General features: G+C 47.1%; 1 protein-coding gene and 1 non-coding gene across 4 annotated transcripts in view; both read left to right on the plus strand.

Moving 5' to 3' along the window:
* Nucleotides 1-11,295: 11,295 nt before the first annotated feature.
* DGLUCY (D-glutamate cyclase) overlaps nt 11,296-24,689 on the plus strand; it is a 107,306-nt gene continuing 93,912 nt past the window's right edge. For all 3 annotated transcript variants that reach the window (XM_064375152.1, XM_064375151.1, XM_064375153.1), the window contains exon 1: nt 11,296-11,526. The gene's annotated coding sequence lies outside the window, so the exon portion shown is untranslated. The remainder of the gene's footprint in view (nt 11,527-24,689) is intronic.
* On the plus strand, nt 23,628-23,758 carry LOC135274473 (small nucleolar RNA SNORA11). The gene has a single exon (XR_010342297.1). It is a non-coding gene; the product is annotated as a small nucleolar RNA SNORA11 (small nucleolar RNA).

Genomic DNA, 24,689 nt, shown 5'->3' on the forward strand with positions numbered 1-24,689 from the left:
AATCTCTCCACTTTATCAGCAGATCAGCAAACGTTCACTCTCTCCTGTGTCATTGCCGTCAATGTACAGTCCTCCTCTGCTATCTCTCACCATATATATCAACACACACACACACACAAAGACATACATGAAACACACATATATATACGCATACATGAAAGTTTTAGAAACACATTCCCCTGGCCCCGCCTCTGCCTCCAGCTCCCACTTCTGCGCATGTCTGTGCAGGCTTTCTCTCCCTCGCCTCCCATTCCCTCCTCTGCCTACTCCAAATCGGCTTCCACCCACCACTCTATAGAGCAGTAGTGCTCAACCTGGGATGATTTTGTACCTGGGGACATCTGGCAGTGTTTGAGAACCTGGGGACATTTGGCAACATTTGAGAACATTTTTTATTGTTGTGACTGGTGAAGGGTGTTGCTACCAGCATCAAGTGAGCAGAGGCCACGGATACTGTCCAACATCTACAAGCATAGGACAGCCCCCTGCGACATGGAATTATCTGGCCACAAACGTCAGTAGTGTCGCAGTTGAGAAATCTGGACATAGGGGCTGCTCTTGTCAAGGTTACCAAGAGTGTCCATGATGCCAAGTCCGAGAACCACTTTCCACACTCATCATACCCGGCTTGTCTCTCTTGGTTTCCATGACATTTCTCTCTCCTGGCTTTCCTCCTGTCCAGAGGCCATTCCTTTGCAGGTTCCTCCTCTGCCTGACTCTGTCCTGGGCTCTCGGATTTCCCTTTCCTCTGTCTTCCAAATTGGCCCGTCCAGTGGCTTCAGATCATTTCCAAGCTGGCTCTGGAGTCAGACTGTCTGGTTGGAGTCCCAGCTCTCAGCTTCTCCACTGTGTCTATAGCCGCAATTTCTCCCCTGTGATCTGGCAGCCTCAGTTTCTTCTTTGGTGAAATGGGGATATAATAGCACTTACTGCATAGAGTTGTGATAACTGAATGAGGAAATCCAGGTACATCTTATGACACAGAGTTTAATCCATGTCAGCTGTTATTTTTATTTATAACGTCTATTACATAAAAATTGCATTATTGACTGGGCATGGTAGCTCATGCCTATAATCCCAGCACTTTGGGAGGCCAAGGTGGGAGGATCACTTGAAGTCAGGAGTTCGAGACCAGCCTGGCCAAAATGGTGAAACCCCGTCTCTACTAAAAATACAACAATTAGCTGGGTGTGGTGGTACGTGCCTGTAATCCCCACTCTAGGGAGGCTGAGGCAGGAGAAATGTTTGAACCTGGGAGGTGAAGCTTGCAGAGAGCTGAGATCACACCACTGCACTCCTGCCTGGACAAAAAGAGTAAGACATTGTCTCACAAAAAAAAAGAAAGAAAGAAAGAAAGAAATTGCATTATCTTTTTACTTTTCACCAGACAACTGAAGAACAGGTGCTGAGGACTTGCCAAATCAAATCGAGACAGGTGTTTAATTCAATTTCATTGAAATGACAGCAACAACAAACCACTGGCTGATCATGAGCCCTGTGCCAGGCCTGCTACTAAGTCTGGAGGTTCCTAAGGTGCAAAGCAGGATTCCTGCTCCAGACAACTGCCCACAGAGAATAAACAGGAGAGCAACATAGAGAAATACATGGAAAAGTCAGGCAGCTACAATAGGTGCCCAATTATTAAGAGACCAGTAGTTGGCTGGGTGTGGTGGCTCACACCCGTAATTCCAGCACTTTGGGAGGCCAAGGCAGGTGGATCACGAGGTCAGGAGTTCGAGACCAGCCTGACCAGCATGGAGAAACCCCGCCTCTACTAAAAATACAAAAATTAGCCAGGCATGGTGCCATGCACCTGTAATCCCAGCTACTCGGGAGGCTGAGGCAGGAGAATTGCTTGAACCTGGGAGGCAGAGGTTACAGCGAGCTGAGAGTGCACTATTGCACTCCAGTCTGAGTGACAGAGCAAGACTCCATCTCAAAAAAAAAAAAAACCCTTCATTTATCTGCTTGATATATTGAGATTGCAGCTAGGAGTGAGTGTGAAGAGATTCTGTTTGACACGTGTTTACTGACTCTATGCCATGTGTCAGGCTCTGTTGGAGGCTCTGGAACTCAGCCATGAACAGGCCGGCATGAAGCTCCTGAAGCTTAGATTCCAGTGCAGGGAGACAGAGAATCACTAGAGAGAAAACAATGGAGGGGTATATCAGATGGTGATAAGTACTGTGAAAACTAAAGCAGGTCCAGAGGGATGAGGAGCTGGCGGGGGAAGGAGACATGAGACAGGGCGCTACTTTACAGAGGGCACCAGGCCAGGCCTCCCTGAGGATGCAGACTTGGAGCAAAGATGTGAAGGAGTGAAGGAGATCAGGGAGTGAGCCTGGTGCTTGCCAGGTGCTGCTGCCAAGGAAGTCTGAAGCCCTTGAAAGGCAATAAGAACGAGAGGAGCTCAGAGAAGCGAGAGCAAAGGGAAGGGTTTGTAACGCAGATAAGAGCTGGGAGAGTGGGAGAGAAAAAGGCTTTGGTGAGCAGAGGAACGGGGTTGGTCTTCTGGGGGCTGCTGGGGGAGGAGGCAGTAGGAGCAGATATGTGCTGGTGGAGGTGTCTGCATGGTTCTGGAAACAAGGAGTCGATTATCTGATTAGCTCAGTGAGGAAGCAGTAGGGCCAGGCAGGAGCCAAGTGTCCGAGTGTAGGGCCAGCCCTGACCTCGTTTAAAATTTTGGTATCGTGTTCATTGTGGAATTTTTGCATTAACTTTGATTTTAAAAGAATTAGTACTCAGCCGGGTGCAGTGGCTCACACCTGTAATTCCAGCACTTTGGGAGGCCAAAGAGGGTGGATCACCAGGTCAGGATTTCAAGACCACCCTGGTCAACATGGTGAAACCCCGTCTCTACTAAAAACACAAAAAATTAGCTGGATGTGGTGTCGCACACCTGTAATCCCAGCTACTCGAGAGGCTGAGGCAGGAGAGTCGCATGAACCTGGGAGGCAGAGATAGCAGTGAGCCAAGATTGCACCACTTCGCTCCAGACAGCAACAGAGCGAGTCTCTGTCTAAAAAAAAAAAAAAAAATAGTAGTCATATTGGTTACTGAGTTGTTTGGTACTCCCTTAAACTTTGCACTAGTTTCACCCTAGTTTCAGCCCTGGAAGCAGAGTCTGTGTTGATAAGTTCGCAGTCCCTAGTGGAGGGACCGCCTAAGTCTTTAGACTTGACTCTATGGTCACTGGAAAGGCCCTTGAAGGGTGTGTGTGTGTGTGTGTGTGTGTGTGTGTGTGTGTGTGTGTGTGATGGACTCTCGCTTTGTCACCCAGGCTGGAGTGCAGTGGCGTGATCTTGGCTCACCGCAACTCCACTTTTCAGGTTCAAGTGATCCTCCTGCCTCAGCCTCCCTAGTAGCTGGGACTATAGGCTTGCACCACTACGCTTAGCGAATTTTTGTATTGTTAACAGAGACGAGGTTTCACCACGTTGACCAGGCTGGTCTCAAACTCCTGACCTCAGGTGATCTACCCGCCTCGACATCCCAAAGTGCTGGGATTACATGCGTGAGCCACCGCACCCGGCCCCTTGAAAGATCTTGAGCAAATAAATGATGTAACCAAAATATCCTTTGGGGATGATTGGTCTAGAAGCAGTGTGGAAGATAAGGAAAGGGACCAGAGAGCAAGGACCAGTCAGGAAATGGATTGTGATGCCCCAGGCCCACAGTGTAGGAACAGGAGGCGTGGGAAGTAGAAAAGTTCCTTTTCAAAGTTTCCTTTCTTGTTAAAGAATAAATCATAAATGTGCTAATAACTCTTTGTTAAGCCCTATCCTAGGTAGCTGTTAAACATACTACATTCATAGTACATTCTATGTCCTGGTACTTTAACCAAGATATCTGTGCTGGACGTGCTCACAGGCATGTCCCAGCTCTCTATTGCTTTTACCTGTTTAGAAAAGTTTTAAGTTGTTAGCCAATTGGATTTTAGTTTAGATTGTGAGATCTGGCTCCAGCCAGCAGAGATCAGACACAGCAGTAAGGACGACCCCAAATGTGTAAGGGATAAATTTGTGTGTTTTCCTTTGTTCGCTGTACTCTTGTGGCATGATGGCTAGCGAGGGTACCCTTCCTGCAGTCCAGGAAGTAAAAACTGTGTTGCTGAAAGATCCTTTGTCTTAGTGCTGATTTTTCTTTGCGGCACCGGGCATCTCTGTCCAACAGAAGGAAAGCTGGCTGCTCCTTGCCTTTCGTGGGTCTTTGCCTGCCTCCAAACCGCCCCCAGAATCCATCATTTCCCAAACAACTCAACAGACACAATGAATGCCGGCCTCGTGCCTCTCTCTGTTTTTATTATGACGGATTTGTGCAAAACAGGAAGCTACCGTGACAATGGTATTATTTGTGGCTGAGAAATGTACTTTTGAAAACTCTGCAAACCCTGGATTCCTTGAACTGAAGCTTAGTTGTGCTTATGGATTTTCCCCGTTGGGTGGGCTTCATTCCAACAGCAGCATGGACTCAGGAGCTGCTGTTTCTAGGACAGGGGACAAGTTGCTTCACCTTTCAGGAAATCCCAGCTGGTGAGGGCCTGGCACTGTCGAGGTGGGTGGCTGGCCGGGTGCCACCAGGCACCGTGAAGACAGGAAGATTTATGAGGAGGTCACAGGAAACCCTCCCTGCCCCAGGCTTTGGTCCTAGATCCACATTTTCATCAGAGGTAGTTAGCGGCTGCCGGCTGCAGGGAACACAGAGGTAATTCCCTGAGGCACAAGTGGATCAGAACTTTGGTGGGTGGGTTCTGGTGAGGTTCCTCTTCTGGCTTGCAGATGGCTGCCTTATCGCTGTGTACACACAGGGCAGAGAAAGAAAGAAAGGAAGCTCTCTGGGGTCTCCAAAGGTACTAATCCCATCAGACCAGGGCCTCACCCTCATGACCTCATGTAATTCTAAGTACCTCCCAAAAGCCCATCTCCAAAACCCATCACATTGTGGGTGAGAGCTTCAACACAGGCATTTGGAGGCGATATAAACATCCAGTCCATAATATTCCCATTGTCGGAGCCGGCCAGGTCTGGAGGCTTCATATCTAATTCAGGCTGAGGAACCTCTTCGGGAACAGCGTCTCAATTCCTATTTCTAATGCTCACTGAATCCCTTCAATTGCCTTCCCTTTTAAAACTTTTAAATAGCTACAATTACTTGGCATACAATAGTTACCTAGGTTTAATTTCTTTTTTTTTTTTCCTGGAGGGGGCCTCATTTTTAGCTAAGCAATTGCAAACAATAGCTTGATTATACTTCTACATTCTTTTGACACAAGCAATTGCTTCTCTTCCCAAGCACACTGTGACACCAACTGAATATTGTAATATTTCTCTTCCTGAGCAGTTTTGCCTGGATCTCACCCACTGAAGAAACCAACTGTAAATATTAATATTTGGCATTCCTTGTACCTCTGGCCATCCACACAGTTTAACCTTCTGAGGCTCTGCATCTCAGCTTTAAGCCTCAAGAAAGAATGGAAAAGGAAAGGCTAGGGCCTGTTGCAGGCCCTGCTTGGTTTCAAGGAATCCTCCAAGCGCTGCTTGGTTTGTTTCTTTCTTATTTTTTTAGAGAAAGAGTCTCGCTCTGTCACCCAGGCTTGAGTGCAGTGGTGTGATCTCATCTCACTGGAACCTCCGCCTCTAGGGTTCAAGCGATTCTCGTACCTCAGCCTCTCCAGTAGCTGGGACTACAGGCGCCCACAACCACTCCTGGATAATTTTTGCATTTGTCGTAGACACAAGGTTTCTCCACATTGGCCAGGCTGGCGTCAAACTCCTGATCGGACCTCAAGCAATTCACCTGCCTCAACCTCCCAAAGTTTTGAGATTACAGGTGTGAGCCACTGTACCCAGCCAATAGTTCGGGTTTCTAATCAAGTGTTTTCATTGTAGTAAATTTTGCATAATGTAAAAATTAATCATTTTTAAGTGTAAAATTTGGTGGCATTAAGTACATTCACACTGGTATGCCACCATCACACTATCCATCTCCAGAACGTTTTCATTTCAAACAGAAACCCTGTACCCCTTAAACAGTAACTCCTCGATCTTCTGCCAGCCCTTGGTAACCGCTATTCTACTTTTGTCTCTACGAATTTGCCTAACTCTAGGTACTTCATATAAGAGGGATCGTACAATATTTTTTTGTGTATCTGGATGATTTCACTTGGCTTAATGTCTGGTGAGGTTGCTAGAACAAAATATCATTAATAGGGTGGTTTATAAATAATAGAAATCTATTTTATTTTATTTTACTTATTTATTTTTTTAGACAGAGTCTCGCTCTGTCACCAGGCATCAGGCTGGAGTGCAGATCTTGGCTCACTGCAACCTCCACCTCCCAAGTTCAAGCAATTCTCCTGCCTCAGCCTCCTGAGTAGTGGGGACTACAGGTGCGTGCCACCATGCTCAGCTAATTTTTGTATTTTAGTAGAGACAGGGTTTCACTATGTTGGCCAGGATGATCTTGATCTCTTGACCTCGTGATCCACCCGCCTCTGCCTCCCAAAGTGCTGGGATTACAGGCATGAGCCACCGCGCCCGGCCTTTATTTTATATTTATTTATTTATTTATTCATTTTTGAGACAGTGTCTCACTCTGTGACCTGGCTGGAGTGCAGTGGCACAATCTCAGCTCACCGCAACATCTGCTGCCTGGGTTCAAGCGATTCTCCTACCTCAGCCTCCCAAATAGCTGGGATTACAAGTGTGTGCCACCATGCCCAGCTAATTTTTGTATGTTTAGTAGAGACGGGGTTTCACTGTGTTGGCCAGGATGGTCTTGATCTCCTGACCTCGTCATCTGCCAACCTCGGCCTCCCAAAGGGCTGGGATTACAGGCGTGAGCCACTGTGCTTGCCCTTTATTTATATTTTTAAAAACTTACTAGACTATCACTCTTAGATCTTAGTGAGGGCCCACTTTCTGATTCATAGATGGTGGCTTCTGGCTGTGTTCTCACAAAGTGGAAGGAACAAGGCAGCTCTCTGGGGCCTCAATCCCATTATTAGGGCTCAACGTATCAATGTCAATGTATGAATTTGGAGGAATACAAACATTCAGACCATACAGCCTTCAAGTTTCATCCATGTTGTACTATGTATGGAATTTCATTCCTTTTTCTGGCTGAATAGTATTCCGCTGTATGTATATATCACATGTTGTTTATCTACTCTTCTGTCACCTACTCATCTGTTGATGGACACAAGTTGTTGCTAACTTTTGGCTCTTGTCTAATAAAGTTTAGTGTAACAGATAGGATCTGTCTCCTTTGTGAGCCTGGCTCAATTTAACAACTATCTCTTGATTAACTCTATTTAATTCTCTGGAAGTATGACAACAAACAGAGCAACTTAGCAGGGCTCTGCAGGAAAGCTGGGGCTGGAGAATGTAAGGGTAGCCGAGAGAAAGGAGAATAGACCCAAAGTCAGGCAAGAAAGTTTTATTAACCTGCTGGGCCAGGCGCGGTGTCTCATACCTGTAATCCCAGCACTTTGGGAGGCTGAGGCGGGTGGATCACGAGGTCAAGAGATTGAGACCATCCTGGTCAACATGGTGAAACCCCGTCTCTACTAAAGATACAAAAAATTAGCTGGGCATGGTGGCGCGTGCCTGTAATCCCAGCTACTCAGGAGGCTGAGGCAGGAGAATTGCCTGAACCCAGGAGGCGGAGGTTGCGGCGAGCCGAGATCGCGCCATTGCACTCCGGCCTGGGTAACAAGAGCGAAACTCCGTCTCAAAAAAAAAAAAAATACAAAAAATTAGCTGGGCATGGTGGCGTGTGCCTGTAATCCCAGCTACTCAGGAGGCTGAGGCAGAAGAATTGCCTGAACCCAGGAGGCGGAGGTTGCGGTGAGCCGAGATCGCGCCATTGCACTCCAGCCTGGGTAACAAGAGCGAAGCTCCATCTCAAAAAAAAAAAGAAAAAGAAAAACCTGCTGGGATGCTCCGTGACAGTCAGAGGAGGCAGCCCCCGAGCTTACAAAATGAGGGTTTTATATAGGGTGAGAGGGGCATAATCTGTCCACTGGTAACAGGCACAGAGATAGTTTGCTAACTTGTAACAGACCTACAATACATTATCCTGTGACTTTTGTGGTGGCAGCCTTTTAAAAAAGAGAGAAACCAGGAGTTTTTTACAGATATGTGTCAAACAGGAATTTACAAGTATGGATAACCAATGTATGTTTTCCCTGCCCTCCCTCGAGCTGCCCAGATGGCTGTAATCAGGCTTTGCTTAATTGTAGCACGTCTGGCAGCCTTGATGTGGTGCCTAGGTAGGGGTTCAGGAATGCAGCTGCAGAGCAGTCAGAGCGGGGGAAGGGGCCAGCCTGCGCGGAGGGGGTTTTCTTGTCCCTAACGGAGAACATGCACGATGGGTAGCTGCAGTCATTATGGTCCTTCACAGAGCGATGCCTGAGGGTCCAGCAGGTCAGAGATGGCACCGTAGGTGGGTAAGTCTGCATGACATGGGGTTTCTGATTCTATAATAAAAGAGATCTTTCACTTTTCACTTAAACCCATTCATTTATTCAGTCAGTCACTCATTCCAACATTATTGAACACTTACTAAAAAAAGGACAAGATGAGTCATAACAAAAAAGAGAAACAAGCAAAACAAAAAACCAAAACCAAAATGAACAATAAAGAAAAAAAAATAAAAATTTTTAAAAAGCAACAAACAAAACAAAAAAAAGTCAAAAGCAGAATTAACCAACATTATTGAACACTTGCTATGAAGTAAGTGTTTAACACTTACTATGAATTCAACACTTACTGTGTTTACTATTTTATTACCTCAGTGATAAAACTCAGTGGAAAGCAAGATAGGCCCTGCTCACCCTGAGCTTACGGCCACTGAGGAGGGATAGACAAGGAAATCTATTGCCCATGTCTAAGGATTCAGGAGGAAGCGAAGCATGGCATGCTGCTGGGAACACAGAGGGGGCTCCTCACCTGGTCTTAGGAGCCAGGACAGGCTGCCTGGAGGCGATGTCTCACCTGAGTCAAGCCCTCAGGGAAAGGAAGAAGTTAACCAGGTGGAGGAAGAGGTTGGGAAGAATGAACCAGGCTTAGGAAGGGACATGCAAAAACCCGGAGGTGAAAGGGAGAGCTTAGGCACGTGACTTGCGTTTGGGGCTCTATGGGTACAGAAATTCATGAGAGACTGGGAAGATGAAGCTTGGAGCTACCTGGGACTATTCAGTGATGGGCCTCACGTGGCTTTTGGGCTTCATACAGCTGACTCTTGAACAACATTGGTCTAAACTGTGAGTATCCACTTATACATGGGCTTTCTTCTGCCTCTGCTATCCCTGAGACAGCAAGACCAACTCCTCCTCTTCCTCTTCCTCCTCAGCCTACTTAGACAATGAGAATGAAGACCTTTATGATGATCTACTTCATGGAAAATAAATTTATTTTCTCTTCCTTGTGATTTTCTTAATAATATTGTCTCTAGTTTATTTTAAGAATACAGTATGTAATGCATACATCATATACAAACTGTGTGAATCAGTCCATTTATATAATTGGTAAGGCTTCTTCTGATCAACAGTAGACTATTAGGAGTTAAGTTTTGGGAGAGCCAAAAGTTATACATGGCTTGAGCAGGGTGACTCACATCTATAATCCCAGCACTTTGGGAGGCCTAGGCGGGAGGATGCCTTGAGACCAGGAGTTTGAAACCAGCCTGGGCAACATGATGGGACCCTGTCTCTACAAAAGATAAAAGAAACAGCTTGGTGTAGTAGCACGTACACATAGTCCCAGCTACTCAGAAGGCTGTGGTAGAAGGATCGCTTGAGCCCAGGAGGATAAGACTGCAGTGAGCCGTGTTCATGCCACTGCACTCCAGCCTGGGTGACAGAGCAAGAATCTGTCTCAAAATAACAAAAACAACAGCAAAATTTATACATGAATTTTCTTTTCTTTTTTTTTTTTTTTTTTTGAGACGGAGTCTCATTCTGTCACCAGCCTGGAGTGCAGTGGTGCAATCTCATCTCACTGCAACCTCCGCCTCCCGGCTTCAAGCAATTCCCTTGCCTCAGCCTCCTGAGTAGCTGAGACTACAGGTGCATGTCACCACGCCCAGCTAATTTTTGTATTTTTATTATAAACGGGGTTCCACCATGTTGGCCAGGATGGTCTCGATCTCTTGACCTCATGATCCACCCACCTTGGCCTTCCAAAGTGCTGAGATTATAGGCATGAGCCACCACATCAGGCCTATACATAACTTCTCGACTGCACAAGGTTTGGTGCTCCTAAACCCCACGTTGTCAAAGGGTCAACTGTAAGTTGGGTCCAAAGGTAAGTCCTGATGGCTTTGAAGCAGGAGAAGAACACATCAGGAGAAAATCATGGTCATAGTCAACATCTTTTGGGCACTTTCTTGTTTTCTTTTCTTTTTTTTTTTTGAGACGGAGTTTCACTCTCGTTGCCCAGGCTGGAGTGTAATGGTGCGGTCTCAGCTCACCGTAACCTCCGCCTCCCAGATTCAAGCAATTATCCTGCCTCAGCCTCCCGAATAGCTGGGATTACAGGCGTGCACCACCATGCATGCTTAATTTTAAATTTTTAGGAGAGATGGGGTTTCTCCATGTTGGTCAGGCTGGTCTTGAACTCCCGACCTCAGGTGATCCACCCACCTCGGCCTTCCAAAGTGCTGGGATTACAGGCGTTCGCCACTGCATCTGGCCCTTTTGAGTACTTTCTAAGTGCTGGTACTGTTCTAGTGAGTAATGCTTATTATTATCTCAGTCAATCCTCGGAGCAGCCAAGCAAGATAAGTGAGGAGGAAACAGGCCTAGAAACTTACCAAGACCTCTAAATGTGGGCGGCAGAATGTAGATCCAAGCTCAAAACATCACCCCTGCTATTCACAGTGTGTCCCACGGACCAGCAACTGCATCTTGTGGGAGCTTTTTAGAAATGCAGAATCTCTGCCTGACCCCAGATCTTCTGGATCAAGCCTTCCCTTTCACAGGATCCCCTAGTGATCCCGGCGCACACTGAAGTTTGAACAGCACAGATGGCAATTTGCCAGTTATGCTACACGTTGGAATCACTTGAGGGATTTCAAAAATCCTTAGTGCCCAGGCCAGACACCCCTAGATCAATTACATCTGAATTTCTGGGGCTGTGACCCTGGTGTCAGGATTTTTCAAAATTACCCTCTGTTGACACGGGGACAGCAGGCTAACTCCTGCAGGGAGAACTGGGCTGCAGGGTCCAGGCAGCTGCCCGCAGCTCTGTAGCTTTAAGAACTGGGGCGGGCTGGCTGCCGAGACCACGTTGCTGCATGGGCGACGTGAGCTCAGGCTGTGGGAGCCGATGGAGCCGCCACAGTCAGCGCTTGGGGCTGGCTCCGGCCCGTAGGCCTGAGCCCTGCAGAACAACCCCCCGTGGCGCGGGCGGGCAGAAGAAAGGGGGCCTTTATGCCCTTTTGAGGGAAGCACACATTCTGCAAGGCCGTGGAAACAAAGAGAGGAACTGTTTGTAGCCCTCGTCCAGACGTCCCAAACAAACAGTAAGTCGGAAGGGAACAGAGCACAGCACAGCCCCTCCCCCTGCCCCAGTTGACATCCACCTTGCCCTGCCCCACCTAAGGAGCCCAAGGGTATGTTGAGAGCCCACCCCAGGGCGCTGGCGAGGCAAAACCAGTGAGCCAGGCAGAAAATTCCTTGAAATTCTCCACTGGGCCTAACTGTTCCTCTCCTTGAAGTCAGGGCTTGGCTCAAACCAGATAGCGCCTGAGGACAGACGTAACACATCAGGTATTGCTAGTGTTTCTACTCTCTTCTCCCTCCTGCAAGGGCCCTTGAGTCCTTGTCACTGCCCTTGAGAACTCCCAGGTCACATGAAAGCAAAGAAAGTAAAACTGAAACTGCCTTTGGCCACAGGCTTGCTGGGGATGAGGTGACAAAGTTAATGGAGGTGGCAGTTGGGGAAGGGGTTCTGGGCTGCCGTAGGCACATGGGCCAGAGCTACATGGATGCCTGCAGGGCTCAAAGGTCCCTCCCTGTTTTGAGGCAAGAACGATGGCCGTGAGGTAGCGGCCAGGCGGGTCACTCCCGCGTCGGCTGGAGGCAGAGCCCTGTAAACCCTCACCAAGGCTCTCTCCAAGCCACTGGTAAGCTCATCTCAGCCTCCTCTTGGAGCACCAACACCAACATGGCACAGGGGGCTGCAGCGGTGTGCTTTGGACCTGTGTACCCACCACAAGGCTAAAGGCAGAGCCAGGCGACTTTGTGGGGGGGACTCTTCTCTTGGATGATCTGTGCTTCCCCTCTGTCCTCCTTTCTATGGGAGATCGAGAGCTAGCTATAACCCGCCTTCCTTCATGAGAACCACACTAAATTGCAAAAGTGATCTGAGTGCTGGAGGAGAGCAGCAGGTTGAGATTATGTTGGCAGGAAGAATGTTGGCATTGATTGGCACGCAGGGGAGGAGAGCTGCTTTGTGCTTTCAAGGTAGCTGAGTATGAGCTAAAAAGAAGGAAAGGAGAGGCCGGGAGTAGGAAGAAGAGGGAAAGCTGGCTTCACTGGGGGGGTGGAGTGAAGCTGAGGGAGCAGGAAGGGGAAGGCAGCAAGGGCAGGCCGGAGTTAGCTGAAAGAAGCCTAAACTGTGGCTTATACATAATTATGAGGAAGCATCTTTTTTTTTTTTTTGAGATGAAGTCTTCCTCTGTCACCCAGGCTAGAGTGCAGTGACACGATCTCGGCTCACTGCAACCTCTGCCTCCCAGGTTCAAACAATTCTCCCGCCTCAGCCTCCTGAGTAGCTGGGATTTCAGGCACATGCCACCATGCCTGGCTACTTTTTGTATTTTTTTAGTACAGATGGGGTTTCACCATGTTGGCCAGGCTGGCTTCAAACTCCTGATCTTGTGATCTGCCCGCCTCAGCCTCCCAACGTGCTGGGATTACAGGCGTCAGCCACCACACCCAGCCACATCTTTTTGTTTTTCCTTTATTTTGAGATGGAGTCTCTCTCTATTGCCCAGGCTGGAATGCAGTGGTATGATCTCAGCTCACTGTAGCCTCCATCTCCTGGGTTCAAGCAATTCTACCTCAGCCTCCCAAGTAGCAGGGACTACAGGTGTGCACCACCATGTCTGGCTAATTTTTGTAGTTTTAGTAGAGATAGGATTTCACCATGTTAGCCAGCCTGGTCTCGAACTCCTGGCCTCAAGCCATCCACCCGCCCTGGCCTCTCAAAGTGCTGGGATTACAGGCATGAGCCACCACACCTGGCCAGGAAGCATCTTAAAAGAGTCAGATGTCACTTCCGGCCGAGGGCTAGATCCCAGGAGGCCAATTGGTGGCTCCTGACATGTTTTATTTATAAGTGAGCACTCTTGGAAATTTGGGAAATCTCACGTGGAAGTGTGAAAGAAAGGGCTAATGTTTCCACAGGGCGGCCGGCGCTGGAGCTGCTGGTTTGCTGAAGTCCCCACTTCTGCACTGTGAGCTTTGCCTTCCTTGACCCACCCCCAAACTTCTGTACCTGCCTGGGTCCTGGGGGCAATGCAGATTGCTGCTGCTCCTGGCTTGATAATAGCGATTTTCATCCTTTGAGAGCCTCTGTGTGTGTGCAGGCACCAAGTGCACAGGTATACGCTCTTTCAATTAATTTCAATTAATATCTCCCTTTTTCAGTTGAGCATGACAGATGCACAAAACCACCCCTCTCCTTGACAGACTTCTCAGCCTTTCAGGTGATCTGCCAAGTTGCTAGAGGGTATTTGCATTAAAAAAAAAAAAAAGTTTATTTTCCTATTTTGGGTTTAAGGATTTTCCAATGTGCCTTAAGGCAATATTTCTTTTATGCCATATGTTACAGCTTTCAAATCATTTCTTAAACAGACTTGAATTTGTCTTGTCCTTCCAGAAGCTCCATGAAGTCTGTAGTTTGGATCTCCTCATGCTGTTTTGGAGGAAACAGAATTATAGAGAAACTAAAGGACTGCCCTTGGTCCTTCAGTAATGTGGAGGTTTCACATTCAGGCACAGGTCTCTGGAAGACTATGCCATGTCTTTTGGACTATGTGGAATTGTAAAAAGGTTTGCTTTGAAAAGCATAGTGACAGCCAGGCGAAGTGGCTCACGCCTGTAATCCCAGCACTTTGGGAGGCCAAGGCGGGTAGATCATGAGGTCAGGAGTTCAAGACCAGTCTGGCCAAGATGGTGAAACCCCGTCTCTACTAAATAAACAAAAATTAGCCAGGCGTGGTGGCAGGCATCTGTAATCCCAGCTACTCAGGAGGCTGAGGCAGAGAATTGCTTGAACCCAGGAGGTGGAGGTTGTAGTCAGCCAAGATTGTGCTACTGTACTCCAGCCTGGGTGACAGAGCAAGACTCTGTCTCAAAAAAAAAAAAAAAAAAAAGCATAGTGACTGAGAGTATGATCCCAATCCAGAATACTAGTGTTACCAGAAAGGATTCCCAAACCAGACCCCAAGAAAGGGTTCTTGGACCTTGTGCAAGAAAAAATTGAGGACAAGTCCGTAGTAAAGTGGAAGTGAAAGCAAATTTATTAAGAAAGTAAAGGAAGAAAAGAATGGCTATTCTGGCCAGGCACAGTGGCTCATGCCTGTAATCTCAGCCCTTTGGGAGGCCAAGGTGGGCAGATCATGAGGTCAAGAGATCGAGACCATCTTGGCCAATGTGGTGAAACCCCATCTCTACTAAAAATAGAAAAATTAGCTGGGTGTGGTGGTGTACACCTGTAATCCCAGTTACTTGGAAAGCTGAGGCAGGAGAATCACTTACACTCAGAAGGCAGAGATTGCAGTGAGTCAAGATCGCGACACTGCACTCCAGCCTGGCAACAGAGTTAGACTCCATCTCAAAAGAAAAAAATGGCTACTCCATAGTCAGAGCAGTGGTGTGGGCTGCTCGGTCGTAGTATACTTATAATTGCTTATTGATTATATGCTAAACAAGGGGTGGATTGTTCATGAGTGTTCCAGGAAAGGGGGGCGGCAAGTCCTAGAACTGAGGGTTTCTCCCCTTTACACAATATAGGGTAATTTCCAGACGTCGCTATGGCATTTATAGACTGTCTTGGTGCTGGAGGGAGTGTCTTTTGCATGCTAATGCATTATAATTAGTGTATAAGGAGCAGTGAGGACGACCAGAGGTCACTTTCATTGCCATCTCGGTTTTGGCTGGTTTCTTTACCGCAAACTGTTTTATCAGCAGGGTCTTAGTGACCTGTATCTTGTGCCTACCTCCTTCTTCATCCTGTGACTAGGAAGGCAGCCCAGTAGGTCTCAGCCTTATTTTACCCAACCCTTGTTCATGATGGAGTGGCTCTGGTTCGAAAGCCTCTGACACTTGGGCTTGACTGCTGGTTTGGCCACTCAATACCTACGAATCTTTAGGCAAAGTACTGAATCTTCCTGTGCCTCCTTTTCTGTAAAATAGGGATAACAGCTCTCATCTAGGGAGTGTTGTATGGATTAAATGACAGTTCATGTGAAGTGTTTAGGACAATGCCTGGCACAGAGTAAGCCATTGTTCGCATGCACACACACACACACACACACACACACACACACACACACGCCAAACTCTGTAAAATATTTGAAGAGACTTATTCTGAGCCAAACGTATGGACCGTGACCCATGACACAACCTCAGGAGGTCTTGAGACCATGTGCCCAAGATGGCTGGGATACAGCCTGGTTTTATGCAGTTTAGGGAGACATAGACATCAATCAATACATGTGAGGTACACGTTGGTTTCATTGGTTCTGTCTAGTTGAGGGAGAGGGAGGTTTTCAGGTCATAAGTGGATTCAAAGATCTCCTGATTGGCAATTTGTTAAAAGAGTTAAACTTTGCCTAAAGTTGAAGTTAGCAGGAAGAAATGCTTGGATTTGAGATAAGGGGGGTTGTGGAAGCCAAGGGCCAGGGTTCTTGTTATGTAGCTGAAGCCTCCAGGTAGCAAGGTTCAGAGAGAATGGATGGTAAATCTCTCTTTTTTTTTTTTTTCTCAGACGGAATCTCACTCGGTCGCCCAGGCTGGAATGCAGTGGCATGACCTCGGCTTACTGCAACCTCCGCCTCCTGGGTTCAACTGATTTACTTCCCTCAGCCTCTGAGTAGCTGGGATTACAGGCACCACCCCAACTAACCATGCCTGGCTAATTTTTGTATTTTTAGATTTTTAGTAGAGACAGGGTTTCACCACGTTGGCCAGGTTGGTCTCAAACTCCTGACCTCAAGCCATGTACCTGCCTCAGTCTCCTAAAGTGCTGGGATTACAGGTATGAGCCACCGAGCCAGGCAGATGGTAAATCTCTTATCAGACCTTGAAAGGTGCCAGACTCTTCACTACTCTCTTCAGGGTTGGGAGGACCTGGAAGGGGAAAGAGCTACTTATGTTTATAATAGAGTCTTTACAGATGCAAAAACTGTTTCAAAATATGGTGAAGAAACATATTTGGGGTAAAATATTTTGATTTCCTTCTTTATCTGTCATGTGATAGAGTCAGGTTGGAATTCGGTATCTTATTGCTACAGAGAGTCTCTTTTGTCAGTCTTAAGATCTGTTTTAATGTTAATGCTGGTCAGTTGTATCTAAACTCCAAAGTGGAGGGGGTGTAATGAGGCACGTCCAACCATCCTCCTCCCATCATGGCCCGGACTTGTTTTTCAGGTTTCTTTGAAATGCCTTTGGCAGAGAGGGGGTCCATTCAATTGGTTGAAGGGCTTAGAATTTTATTTTTGGTTTATTCTTTTTTTTTTTTTTTTTTTTTTGAGACGGAGTTTCGCTCTTGTTACCCAGGCTGGAGTGCAATGGCGCCATCTGGGCTCACCGCAACCTCCGCCTCCTGGGTTCAGGCAATTCTCCTACCTCAGCCTCCTGAGTAGCTGGGATTACAGGCATGCGCCACCATGCCCGGCTAATTTTTTGTATTTTTAGTAGAGACGGGGTTTCACCACGTTGACCAGGATGGTCTCGATCTCTTGACCTCGTGATCTGCCCGCCTCGGCCTCCCAAAGTGCTGGGATTACAGGCGTGAGCCACCGCGCCCGGCCCTGGTTTATTCTTTCAAGAAATATTCCTATCAGTGGGGCCAGGCGTGGTGGCTCATGCCTGTAATCCCAGAGCTTTGTGAGTTCGAAACCAGCCTGGGCAACATCGTGAGACCATGTCTCTATGAAAAAAAGTTTTAAAAAGAAAAAAATAAATTATATGATTACTACTAAAATTATTATTATCTATGCCTTTGGGAGAAACTCTGTATTAGTTAGGGTCCAGGTTAAATTGTAAAAAAGATCCGAAAATACTTTTGCTTAAAAAGGGTAGAAGATTTTTCCTCTTTCACATAATAGCTTAGAGGTAGATGGTCAGTCCAAGACAGGCAAACAACTCCGTTCCACAGGTTCATTCAGGAACCTGGTTCCTCCATCTCGTTGCTCCCTTTTCTGCATAGTCAAAACTCACTCAATATCACCTTCACCTTCTGTTCCTGCTTGTAGTGGGAAGAGGGAAGGAATTAGAGGGCAAGCAGCTCCCTTCTAAATGATATAACTCAGAAGTTATACATATTCTTTCACTCATATTCCCTGACCCACTCTGTTCCCCTGACCAAACTTCCCAGGCTTTTCCACCTTTGTCTGACCTTGTCTTTCTGGACCTTTGTACTACTGTGCTCCTGTTACCTGGAGCCTCTTTCTCACTGCAGTGCTGCTCTTTCTAGCTTCCCAGCCTACTTTACTGGACATTTTTTTCCATTTCCTTCACAAAGACCTCCTGTTCCACTCACTCCCTAAATACCCCTGGGTCTCTGTGTCCCACCCACTGCCCTTCTTGCCCTCTGCCCTCTCCCTTGTCGTGATGGTTTAATATTAAGCGTCAACTTGATTGGATTGAAGGATGTAAAGTATTGATCCTGGGTGTGTCTGTGAGGGTGTTGCCAAAGGAGATTAACATTTGAGTCAGTGGACTGGGAGAGGCAGACCCGCCCTCAATTTGAGTGGGCACCATCTAATCAGCTGGCAGCTTATCTAGGAGGATAAAAGCTTGCAGAGGAACATGGAAGAACTAGACTGGCTGAGTCTTTCAGCCTCCACTTTTCTCCTGTGCTGGATGCTTCCTGCCCTTGAACATCAGAACATCAGACTCCAAGTTTTTCAACTTTTTTTTTTTTTTTGAGACGGAATTTCACTCTTGTTGCCCCTGGAGTGCAATGGTGTGATCTCAGCTCACTGCAACCTCCACCTCCCAGGTTCAAGCGATTCTCTTGCCTCAGCCTCCTGAGTAGCTGAGACTATAGGCATGTGCCACCACATCCGGCTAATTTTTGTATTTTTAGTAGAGACGGGTTTTACCGTGTTGGCCAGGCTGGTCTTGAACTCTGACCCCAGGTGATCCACCTGCCTCGGACTCCCAAAATACTGGGATTACAGGTGTGAGCCACTGCACCCAGCCCTCATAATTATTTGTGATTCCTTTTTTTCATTGCACCTTTTGCATGCATTCAACTATACATGTTCTGGCAAGTCTGCCTCTTCCAGTTCCTCAAATCCACCCTTCCTCTCATTCTCTGCCTTGGGGAAAGGCTTGATTGCTTCTCACATAGCTATGACAGAGGGTCCCTGAGGGATGTTCTTCACTTTCATCTTCTACCGAGTGCTGCCTGCTCATGGCATCCTCCTACCCTTAGCGCTCCCGGGGCTCTTAGACGAAGCTCATACTCCTTCAGTTTATTCACATGCTCCTTCCCAATCAATTCTTTGTCTATCTTCCCAGCCCCTCTCCCTCTTTACCCCAGGTGTGCCAACCACTCACACTTTGACCTGCCAAGGCTTCTTCAACTTTTCTCCCAGTGCTGATTTCCAGTTGTCTGTCAAAATTCATGCAACCCCTCCCATACCGTAGCTGCCTGAGTGAACGCAGGCTTCCTTGCCTTTTCCCCATTAGCAGCTCTAGTGCTTAAGCACATTGCCCAATACACAGAAGGTGCTCTCTACATAGCAAAATAATGAGTTGTATGTCTCTTTCTATGTCCTACTCCTCCAGCATCCAGTCGTGCCACCTGCTCTGTACCCGAGCTTCTGAGAAGACCCTCTTCTCCCATGGGGATGTCTGTAACTCTTTCTTCAAGAAATAATATTTTTGGCTGGGCACGGTGGCTTATGTCTGCAATCCCAGCCCTTTGGGAGGCCAAGGAGGGTGGATCACCTGAGGTCAGTAGTTCGAGACCAGCCTGACCAACATGGCAAAACCCAATCTCTACTAAAAATACAAAATTAGCAGATGTGCTGGTATATACCTGTAGTCCCAGCTGCTTGGGAGGCTGAGGCAGGAGAATTGCTTGAACCCAAGAGGCAAAGGTCGCAGTGAGCTGAGATTGCACCACTGCACTCCAGCCTGGGTGACAGAGCAAGACTCCATCTCAAAAAAAAAAAAGGAAAGAAAAAAGAAATAATATTTTCAAGAACAAACAACTCTATTAATGTCTTTGGTGAAGCTTTCTCCTGCTTCCCGGCCAGATTTTCATTATTTATTTATTCATTGAGTATTTTTTAAATGCCTTTAGTGTGCCAGGCACCATTCAATATACTGGTGAGAAGAGCAGGGAAAAAAAATGACAAAACCCCCTACCCTTACGAGGTTCACAGTATCGCATGGGGAGTTAGAAACAAGCATCTATCTCTTCTCTGGTCTTTAAGCACCTCACAGGCACTGGCCATGTCTGTTCATCTGTTTATTCCCAGCATCTAACAGAGTACTGAACACATTGCTTGATGAATAGGTTTTGAGCCCTGGGAGATGATTGCAGAAGAGCTAAGAAGTGATAACAGTTGTATTTAGTGGAGAACAGTGTTCACACCTTGTTGTCTAGATTGCCTTGAAATCGGGCTCTGCATTTTATCTTCTCGTTTTTCTCATTTCTTAGAAAAACCTGTAAACCTATTTAGAGTAATTTCATTAAAGAGTCTTTTGTTTGTTTGTTTGTTTTTTGAGACAGGGTCTTGCCCTGTTCCCCAGGCTGTGGTGCAGCCACGGCTCGCTGCAGCCTTGACCCCTGAGCTCTGCAATCCTCCCACCTCAGCCTCCTGAGCAGCTGGGAACACAGGTATGAGCTACCCTGCTCAGCTAATTTTTTATTTTTTGTAGAGATGTCCCACCGTGTTTCCCAGACTGGTCTCAAACTCCTGGGCTCAAGGAATCCTCTCACCTCAGCCTCCCAAAGTGCTAGGATTACAGGCATGAGCCGTTGCACCTTTAAAAAGTATGACATTGCATAACACTGTGAATGTATTTAATGTTACTGAATTTTATACTTTAAAATGGTTAAGATGGTCAATTTTACGTGTATTTTAACTATAATAAAAGAAAAAAAGTGCTTTTTTTTAATGGAGTTTCACTCTTGTTGCTAGAATGTAATGGTGCGATCTTGGCTCACTGCAACCTCTGCCTCCTGGGTTCAAGCGATTCTCCTGCCTCAGCCTCCCAAGTAGCTGCCATTACAGGCATGTACCACCACGCCCGGCTAATTTAGTATTTTTAGTAGAGACAGGGTTTCTCCATGTTGGTCAGGGTGGTCTCAAACTCCCAACCTGTGGTGATCTGCTCACCTCGGCCTCCCAAAGTGCTGGGATTACAGGTGTGAGCCACCACGCCTAGTCAGTTCTTTCTTTTTTTAAGGCTGCATTTAATTAAACAAAGAGGCACTCACTATGTATCCAGTATTACTCTGGGTTTGTGGGCTATAATGACAGATCAGACACAGTCCCTGTCCTTGGAGTAGTTAGACTTAGCAGGTGGCAGATACCTGAGCCACAGAGACAATCAAGAGTTGCTCCCCGTTCCTGGGGAATTCTGTTCACCCCACACCATGTTAGTCACTAGTGACGGCCACCAGACTTGAAGCATCGTGAGTACCTGGATCATCACAGAGGAATTAATCCATTTTTATAAGGCTAAGTTGGGTGTTTCCAAAAATGTCAAGTAACGAGCGCACAACAGAACATTTGTAAGAGCAGGATTCCAAGATATCGATTCGACAGTAAACAGAGAGGCCCAGCCAAGCATATTCTCATGCTGCAAAGCCGTTTGACATTAGCACACATCTTGAAGCAATAAACACGGCCCTGACAGGCCCTGGCAAATGGCACTTGTGAATATTTAGAAATGGGGCAGCCCTGTTTGGGAACACTGTCAGATTGACTGTAGGTTGGGAGAGATGGGATAGAGACAGTTAAAAAAAAAAAAGGAATGAACTGTATGCTTTCAGAAACCTGGAACTCTCACTCACAGAGCCTAATGTATCAAGTTAAGGTCCATCATAACAGCACTTGAGGTCCGTTTTTTTTTTTTTTGGAGACAAGGTCTCATTCTGTCACTTGGGCTGGGGTGCCGTGTGCACAATCATGGCTCACTGCAGCCTCAACACCCCGGGTTTAGATGATCCTCCCACCTCAGCTTCACGGGTAGCTGAGACTGCAGGTGTGCACTACCAGAGCCAGCTAAGTTTTTGTAGAGGCAGGGTTTCGCCATGGTGCCTAGGCTAGGTTTGAACTTCTGGGTTCAAACAGTTCACCTGCCTCGGCCTCCCAAAATGCTGGGATTACATATATGGGCCCCTGCACCCAGTCTGTTTTTGATTTTTTTTTTTTTTTTTACAAAGCATCATTTACCTTTAAAAGTCAGACTTTTCGGCCTCAGCCCACCTGTACCCAGGTGAAAAAAAAAAAAAAATTCAGACTTTTTTTTTTTTTTTTTTTTGTGAGACAGAGTCTTGCTCTGTCGCCTAGGCTGGAGTGCAGTGGTGCGATCTCAGTTCACTGAAACCTCTGCCTCCCGGGTTCAAGCGATTCTCCTGTCTCAGCCTCCCGAGTAGCTGGGACTACAGTTACCCACCCCAACCCGGCTAATTTTTGTATTTTTAGTAGAGACGGGGTTTCACCACGTTTGCCAGGATGGTCTCGATCTCCTGACCTCATGATCTACCCTCCTTGGCCTCCCAAAGTGCTGGGATTACAGGTGTGAGCCACCGCACTGGTTGATAGTCAGAGTTTTAAAAGTAGCAAACCCGGCCAACTGGGAGTGAGTAGCTGCTCCTCACTAATTTGCTGTCAAGGAGCTGAGCAAACGGAAGCACCATTCTCCCTCCTCCCTGATGCCTCTTCTTCTCTCTGGGGTTTCCACATTTATTGTATTACTGCATTTGGTCTGTGAGGTGGACAGTTCAGGAGAACTTAAAGCTGGAGGTAACAAATGGATCCACTGTGAGCATAGCTGCCTGTAAATTCATGGCAGATTAGACTTTCTGTGAACAGCATGGCTTTTTTTCAACCACGAGTTCACTGAGGCCAGAAGAAAGGGCTGGTGGAAGGCTGTTTCCCGGGGCCAAGGAAAGTGTCCTGTTACACAGGGGTTGGTTGTAACTCACTCTGATTCTGTGGTTGAACAGAAGCAAATCAGCATGTTTTAGAGAAGCCTTCATTGTTTCTTCTGATGAGATTTTTTACCTGCTGTACTTGAGATGCACCTGCTGCAGAATCTGACTTCTGGAATGGCTGAGATCCTGTCTCAAATAGATTTGAGCAAAAAAGGGGAATTGACTGGCAGAAAAGTCCAGAGAGAGATGTGTATTTAGGTAAGGCTGTTTATCCAGAGAGACATCTGGGTTTAGGTATGGTTGCTTGTAGGGCCAGGGGTGACAGCATTAAATCCTGCCTTTGTACCCTTGGTTCTCTGCTATCTTCTCTGTTGGTTTCCTTCTTGGGCCAGCTCTCTCTGTGGGCTGACAAAAGACCACTGGCAGCCTATGCTCACAATGTCCCTGCATCTAGCAATTTCAGAGGCAAGAAATACTTCTTTCCTAACAGCTATACAAATTCAAAGGATAAGGCCGGGCATGGTGGCTCATGCCTGTAATCCCAGCACTTTGGGAGGCCAAGGCAGGCAGATCACCTGAGGTCAGCAGTTTGAGACCAGCCTGGTCAACATGGTGAAACCCTGTCTCTACTAAAAATACAAAAATCAGCTGGGCATGGGCTACTCGGAAGGCTGAGTCAGGAGAATTGCTTGAACCCAGGAGGCAGAGGTTACAGTGAGCCAAGATCTTGCCACTGCTCTCCAGCCTGGGTGACAGAGCAAGACTCAGTCTCAAAAAAAGAAAAAAACAAAAAAAAATCAAAGGATAACTCTGGTTGCCTAGCTTGGGTCATGTGACCATCCCCAAACCAAACATTGTGCTAAGGAGGATGAGCTATTTTGATTGTCACCTAGGTCTGAGATAGTGACTGACAGCCCCACCGGGTAGTGAGGGACACTTTTCCAATTTGCTGAGCATGTAATGGTTTCTTAGGGCTGCCACAATGAATCCCAGCTTACTTGGTGGCTAAAACCAACAGAAATCTCTTATCTCACAGCTCTGGGGGCAGGGGTTCCTGGTCAGTGTTTTAGGGGAACTATATTCCCTCTGGCACCTCTAGGGAATGATTCTTCCTTCCCTCTTCCAGCTTCTGTGGCCCCAGGAAATCCTTGGAGTTCCTTGGCTGGTAGCTGCGTCCCTCCAGTCTCTGCCTCCATCTTCACAGGAGGCCCCTTCTTTGTTTCTCCTGTAATATCTGTGCCTTCTCTTCTTATAATTACGGGTGTTGGGGTGTGCTCAGAGCAGGGGGCCTGAAGAATGCCTCTTCTGTTTACAACACACCCAACAGGAATCTGGGGTCATTGCAACAAGGGACACAGAGCTTGTGTGAACTCCCTACAAACAAATGCCCTACACATGAAAAAAATAAAATAAAAAACAGAACATGTGTCAGGTTGGGTGTGGTGGCTCAGGCCTGTAATCCCAGCACTTTGGGAGGCCAAGTCCGGAGAATTGTTTGAGCCCAGGAGTTTGACACAAGCCTGGGCAATATAGCAAGACCCCATCTTGACCACACAAAAAAATGTGTTACTGGTTTTAGGGTCCATTCAATTAATCCATAATTATCTCATCTCAAGATTTTTTCACTTAACTGTATCTGCAAAGACCTGTTTTCCAAATAAAGTCATATTCACGGATACGGGGTGGGGGTTAGGACTTTTGGGGGACACAATTCTACCCCCTGTAGGGCAGAAATAGCCACTGCACTCCACCCCTTGACTGCCTGGCAGCCACCCATGGCCTTTTCCACATAAACAGTTTCAGAAATGCCCCACCCCAGTGTGGTACCGGCTACCCACATCCAAGCAAAGCTGGCCTGTGTACGTTCTTCTCAGTCAGGCCTTGGTGCTACTCTTTTTTATTTTTTTTCCCTCAAGATGTTGTCTTGCTCTGTCTCCCAGGCTGGAGTGCAATGGTGAAATCTCAGCTCACTGCAACCTCTGCCTCCTGGGTTCAAGTGATTCTCCTGCCTCAGCCACCCAAGTAGCTGGGATTACAGGTGCACCACCACGCCTGGCTAAGTTATATTTTTAGTAGAGATAGGATTTCACTGTATTGGCCAGGATGGTCTCAATCTCTTGACCTCGTGATCCACTTGCCTTGGTCTCCCAAAGTGCTGGGATTACAGGCGTGAGCCACCGTGGCCAAAAGGCACTTTGTATCTCCTGAAGGATATGTTTCCTTACATCCAGGGGTGGTGCCTGTAATCTGCTCTCTGGAAGAGGCTTTCTTGCCCACTGCCTTCCACGAGTGGCATCAGAGAGAAATGCCCTTCTGGAAACTGTATAT

The sequence above is a fragment of the Aotus nancymaae genome, unplaced genomic scaffold, assembly GCF_030222135.1.
Source record: "Aotus nancymaae isolate 86718 unplaced genomic scaffold, 86718_ANA_hifiasm-v0.15.2.pri h1tg000011l, whole genome shotgun sequence".
In the NCBI taxonomy this organism is placed as follows: domain Eukaryota; kingdom Metazoa; phylum Chordata; class Mammalia; order Primates; family Aotidae; genus Aotus; species Aotus nancymaae.